At 38.0% G+C, this 6,840-nt stretch overlaps 1 pseudogene; it reads left to right on the plus strand.

Annotated features, from left to right (window-relative positions):
* The window catches only part of LOC112027650 (G-type lectin S-receptor-like serine/threonine-protein kinase At1g11410), a 12,470-nt pseudogene extending 5,979 nt beyond the window's left edge, over nucleotides 1-6,491 (plus strand).
* Nucleotides 6,492-6,840: the final 349 nt, after the last annotated feature.

Here is a 6,840-nt window from a genome sequence, read left to right on the forward strand (position 1 = left end):
CAATATGATGGGTATAAGGGTGTATATATAGTAGGGTGAGAAGGGAATGCAAAACGTCAGTTTTTGCCAAACAGGGCAAATTGGCGACTTGGTCTCGCGGCTTGTCCAAGTAGCGAGTTCAAGTCGCGACGTAACGGCCTGGCCAGCCTGGGACTTTTGTTCTGTAGCGTGACAGCTGGCGCGACCCTTCAGCTTCCCAGTGTGCCTCTCACGTGCCAGCTTTTGGTGGCTTGCCAGTTGCGATCCACCCGCGAGCCCTAGCCACGAACTTCTATTTTTCTTGCACACTCTTGAGCTTTTTTTCACATCTTCTCACACACTACCCTTACAATTTTTCCACCTAAATACAGGGTTACTAAGTGCTAAATTACAAGCAAATTAGTCACGGAATAAAGCCAATTAGATGGTTGATTAAATTCAACCTTACAAGAGTCATTGATGATCATGCTTCCTCCCTTTTCCTCCCCGGCTCCTTGGTATACCTTCGGGATTTTTCAAGGTTGGGCTAGTGTTGCCTGAGTGGACCATACTTTCTTTCTCTGACTCTTCCTTTGAATCTTTGGGCTTACTATCACAGGGCCGTTTGTTACAATTGGGCCTTTTCCCCCACACTTCTCTAACACTCTTGAATTTCATTACTGCAACATAATGCACGCTATAGAACTTGCCCTTGAAACTTTTGGCAAAACATGAGAAATTTTTTAAATAAGAGGTATATCTTTCCAATATAACTAGAAATAAGAAAAACAGGACACAACATTACTAGCTTATATGTGTGTGATTGATTAATCAAGAGAGAACACACAAAAAAAAAATAATTAAAAAAAAAAATTAGTCACACCTTTTACAAAGCATGAGTTTCGTCATTATTAATTGGGATACTTGCATTAAGGAAAGGCAATAAATCCATATGAAATCCGCTCTTCTTTGACCAAAGCCAGATCTTGGATACAGAGAAGCACTCACCCTTGCGGCCACTGATTTTCTTTCCCTGCACATCCCCACCATCTGAAAAAATTGCAAGGTATCCTCTCTCATTGACATGCTTCACATTACTACCTCCATCACCAATACCACTACCATCAAACAATGCCACTTGTAGATTTGAATCATCAACCACATACTGAAATGTACCCATTGAGATTGAATAACACCTTCTAGCATCCAAATTGCAGCTACTTGTTTCCCATTCTCTCCTTCCACAACCTACTCCATCATGTAAGCTTCTGAACTTCCCAAGTCTCACAGAAAATCAAAATACTCTCTTTTCGCCAACAGCTTTATACTTATTGGCTTCTAACTACTAGAAGACCTGTTCTCTCCATCATTAGGAAACCTACTTGATTGCTCCCTGGAAATAGCAAAATTAAGTGCTGGAATTTCCATAGGATTGCCAAAGCCCAATAGAGTCCCTCTACCTAGAGGACATGTTGAGTTTGAAAGAAGCCATATATCTATACACTCAATGAAAAGCATGACTACACGTAGGAAGCATCCCATCTTTTTGAAAGACCATAGATGAAGAAGAGTACTGCTAGAATTACTATAACCAAAAGTACTGGACTAATTCTCTTGAAAGATGATGTAGGAGTTGCTTTGGTCTCGTAGTTAGAACTAAAATATGGAGCACAGAGAGATAACTGAGGAGGTGGGTATACCAAATTACTTTCTTTTTGCTTGGTTTCATATGATATTCTAAACATGTTTTTTTACAGATGGGTATGTCAAAATCAATTCTTTGTCATAAGATTCTTGATCTTAGTCACTTAATATTTGAAAAGCGCATTGCTTTCAACTCTAAGAGACATTCTTTCCAGCATTGAGATCATAGAAGAAAAAAGTGTGTGCAAGCTAGAAGATATTATAAAGCTAGAATTATGCTATGATATTGACAACCATCAAATTCTCTCAGTTTTATGACTAAAATAGATGCTTTCAGATGGAATTTTGCTGCTATTACATCTAAGCTGAATGATGAAATTATCAAGATTAGAAAGATGTGTCAATGTTGTTGTTATGCATACAAAATCTTGGTCAATTTCGGGATCTAGAACTATCATGAATTTCACTACCCCGGATCCATTGAAGCAATTTTTTTATGATTCAGTGAATAGTAATATTCTGTAGGATTGGTTTCTCTTTTAACCCTTTTGCTGTATGGGTTCAATTCAGTTAGATTCAGTTTGCGGGATGGGAAAAACTAAATAAAGGACCAGTTTCCCAGATCAATTCGTTGGAGGCCTTCAATCATGGTCATAATAGGTCCCCACACCCCAATCACGTGTAGCTTAGTTTTATCACCAGTTGAGTTTGTTGAAATATACTTAGCAAAGTCTGGTCTTCTTAAGCAACTTATTGAGAAACAAAAATCAGTCCAAAAAATCTCATGATAGTCAATAACGGGAGAACGCAACTATCAATACGTCCAAGGGCTAGCACAATCAAGATTGCAACTTAGACCTCTTTTCCAAGTAACTAAGTGAAAGATTGGATAGCCTACTAGAAGCTACACACACGCATTCACATACCCTTCTTTCAGATTTCAAATGTAATCTCTTCATTGGAAAAACATGAATCCTGCTAAACACTTATTGATTACAGTATTACTATTACTTCTCTCCCCTGTTTTCCAAATTTGCATTTCTATTGACACCATAACACGAAACCAGACCCTCAAGGATGGTCAAATTCTAGTCTCAAACCAAAAGACCTTTGCACTTGGGATTTTCAGCCCCGAAAATTCCAACCACCGCTACCTTGGAATTTGGTATAACCAAATTACCAAACAGAATGTTGTGTGGGTTGCAAACAGAGACAATCCTCTCAATGATACCTCCGGAGTCCTCTCCATCAACGGTCAGGGAAACCTCGTACTCCACACCCAAAACCGAACCATTCTTGTTTGGTCCACTAACGTTTCTGTTTCGGTCAATTCTATGGCTCAGCTATTGGATATAGGAAATCTTGTTTTTTTTTTTTTTTTTTTTTTTTTTTTTTTTTTTGAGAATGTAGGAAATCTTGTTTTGGTTCAACAAGACAGCCAACGTGTTACATGGCATAGTTTTGATTATCCCACCAATACCATGCTTCCGTTTATGAAACTTGGGCTGGACCGGCGGACCAAATTGAACCGGTTCCTAACATCTTGGAAGTCTAAAGATGACCCAAGAACCGGAAATTGCTCATTTGGGTTGGACCCAAGTGGGTATCTGCAGTTTTTCTTGTACATGGGTTGGGTTCTATTATGGCATACTGGGCCTTGGAGCGGCCAAGGACTGAGTGGCGTACCTGAAATGAAGTATAATTTCATCTTCAATGTTAGTTTTGTGAATAATCAAGATGAGATCACCATCATGTATAGTATAACTGACCCCCAAGTTTTCTCTAGAACTAGACTGGTACTGGATGAATTAGGAATACTTGAGAGGTCCATGTGGCACAAGAGTAAATGGATCGGGTTCTGGTCTGCCCAAAAGAGTCATGTGACAAGTATTTAGAGTGTGGTCCAAATAGTTACTGTGACCCATACAATGCAGATAAGTTTGAGTGCATATGCTTACCCAGGTTTGAACCCAAGTCGACCATGATTGGTACTTAAGAGACGGGTCAGGTGGGTGTGTGAGAAATGGAGGGGTGTCCATGTGCAGGAGTGGAGAAGGATTCGTGAAGTTGGCACGTGTGAAGGTGCCTGATACTTCAATAGCACGCACAAATATGAGCTTAAGTTTGAAAGAATGTGAGCAAGAGTGCTTGAGGAATTGTTCTTGCATGGCTTATACAAGTCCAGATGAGAGAAGCGATGGAATTGGGTGCTTGTCATGGTATGGGGAGTTTGTGGACACAAGAACATATTCCAAAGATGGACAAGATTTATACCTACGTGTGGATGCAGCTGTACTAGGTACATTTTGATCTTTCTATAAGATGTTATCTAATGTTCATTTATTCTATGATCCCACATTATGTTTCTAAATTTCTCAAATAGATGACTAATGCAAGTCATTAGAATATAGGTGTTATTTTGCTGTCACTAACAAGGTATGCAGGACCTATACAACCCAATTTGAAAGCAATGTTCTTTGTGTTGTGATATTCCCATTTTATAGCTAAAGCCTAGAACATCTTAGATTTTAAGCATGTTGCATAGAATTAATATGTAGATTTGTAAAACTTTCAAATTTGCAGATATTCAATACCAGAAAATTTCCTACAACTATATGTAACAATTATGTCCTTTCTATGCAACATTTGTTCCATCTGTGGTTGATGTTCTGAAAACGGGTTCATGCATTCCTTTTACCCTCATTTTTCTGTATTTTGTACCAATGCTAACAATTTATGTACAATTATCTTCACAATTTTATGAAGTCAGTATGAATGATATGTCCTTTTATCCTTAGCTCAATATGCTAAGAAAAATGGTCTTATTCGAAAAAAAAAAAAAAAAAAAAAAAAAAAAATGATGCCTGTGATTCTGGAGCTTCTGCTGCCATAGTGTTGCTTCTTGGGGGCTTCATTCCGTATTGGTTGGTATTGAGGAAGAAAAAAGGTAAGCAAATCCTTTCTCTCTTTTATTTTAACCAGTTTCTTTTCACATATTTCTTTATACTTAAGGGTGTTTTTTCTTTGCTAATTATATATTTAAGGGTGTTAACAAATGCTGCCAAGGTGCCACTAATGTGCTAAAGCAAATAATCAGATATTGTAAAAGAATTACATTCGTAATCAATCAGCAAGCAGCTCAGCTCATTTGATTAACACTTTTTAAACTGTTTAGGTTTCTATAAAATTGACCCCGTGGGTTTTCTTGTCAATGATAAACTCCAAAAACTATAAACCTGAATTCTTCCTCTTCAATTCTTCTGTTTCATTCTTTTCTTTTAGGGTTGGAATTCATAATTGGATAAATATTGTACCTAACATAATTTGCAACTGTGTTTGATGACAAGGAGGCAAAGCAAATATTCATATAGTATAGCCTCCAGTTCAAATTTTTTTGAAGACTCCCCAATGGAGTTCAATGGAAAGAGAAGAAATTCAGATTTACCATTGTTGCAGCCACAAATAACTTCTCTGTTGTTAACAAGCTTGGAGAAGGAGGTTTCGGCTCAGTTTATAAGGTAGTCTCCCTGAAATTATCCAAAATTGCATAATTTCTAGAACTCATCCTTTATGTTTAGGGGAATTCATAGTGCAAGACTTCATTAGGTGAAATTGGGCTTGCCCAAATAATTCAGAGTTAAATTTCTCTTGGTAACTATCCACAGTGACTAAATGGCAATTGGATTTTGATTTCAGGGTTTACTTCATAATGGAATGGAAATAGCAAAAAAGGACTATCAAAATCCTCAGGTCAAGGAATAGAACAATTCAAGAATGAAGTTGCACTACATTACAACATAGAAACCTTGTAAAAATTTTAGGTTGTTGCATTCAAGAAGAAGAGAAAATGTTAATCTATGAGTACATGCCAAACAAGAGCTTGGACTTTGTCCTTTTGGTATGTCTTCTTTTTTATATGAACTTCTTGCATCATCATCAAAACAAGTCCATTACAAATGGGCGAATTCCTAGTATAAAGAATAAACACTTAAGCACCCATGCAGTTTGATCTAAGTTCTTGTCCCTTATTTTAGATGACACAAAACGATCCTGTTTAGATGGGGAAAACGATTGGAGATTATTTGTGGGATTGCTCGAGGAATTTTATATCTTCATCAAGACTCGAGATTAAGAGTTATCCATAGAGATTTAAAGTCTAGCAATGTCCTACTTGATACTACACTGAATCCAAAATTTCAGACTTCGGTATGGCTAGAATCTTTAGAGGGGACCAAATTGAAGCAAAGACAAATTGCATCATTGGAACATAGTAAGTCTCTCCCAAGATAAAAACTTATTAACAGTTTCCACTTTATTGCATCATTGGTGCACAGAGCTAGAGCTATATTTCTCAACTTTTGTTGAATAATAAGCAAGACTCAATAGTTTCCTTTTCATTGTTTTGCTATAATGGTTATATGTCACTAGAATACGCAATGCAATGACTATTTTCAATAAGGTCTAATGTATTCAGATTCGGGGTGTTGCTACTAGAGATCTTAATTGGTAAAAGGAATAGTAATTATTATTGTGACAATCCTTCTTCAAATTTAATTGGACATGTAAGTACATATGCAAAGAGTGACTTAGAATATTAGCCTCATTTTAATTTGCCTAATATAATGAATATGTTGTTTGTAGGTTTGGGACCTATGGAGAGAAGGCAAAGCTCTGGAATTAATTGATTCATCACTAGGTGAGACATGCCCTGCTACTAAAGTTATCAGATGCATTCAAATTGGGCTTTTATGGGTGCAAGAACATTTGATAGATCGGCTAACCATGGCAGCAGTTGTTTTCATATTGGGTAATGACAGCAGTTGATTTCATGTTTCCACCACCTCTTTACCCCTATGATCCCTCTTCCTCTAGTGGTCGGCAGGACCAACTCGGACGGGTTGGGTGGAGGGGGTAGGAAGCCTGTTCTAGGCGGCCTTCCCCAAGTTGGGACTCCAGTAGTTCCTGGAGAGTTGATCTTGGCTTGCGCTAAATCCTCATCTCTTTAGGAAATGTGGTGTCTTCTGGGTTGCTGTGTACTGGAATCAAAGGAAGGTGGCTAGAATCACCAACCTGAAGCTTTGGAGATAGTGGCTGGTTGAAAATGGCAAAATTGTCGTTAGAATCAGTCACCTCAACCACTTCTTTGTCTCCTTCCTCTTCTTCCTCCTTGGTGGCTGGTTGCGATGAGGTTGCTTCCTCCTCGGTAGCATGTTGGAAGGTAGTGCTACCTTTGGTATG

This window comes from Quercus suber, unplaced genomic scaffold, assembly GCF_002906115.3.
Source record: "Quercus suber isolate HL8 unplaced genomic scaffold, Cork oak 2.0 scaffold_7, whole genome shotgun sequence".
In the NCBI taxonomy this organism is placed as follows: domain Eukaryota; kingdom Viridiplantae; phylum Streptophyta; class Magnoliopsida; order Fagales; family Fagaceae; genus Quercus; species Quercus suber.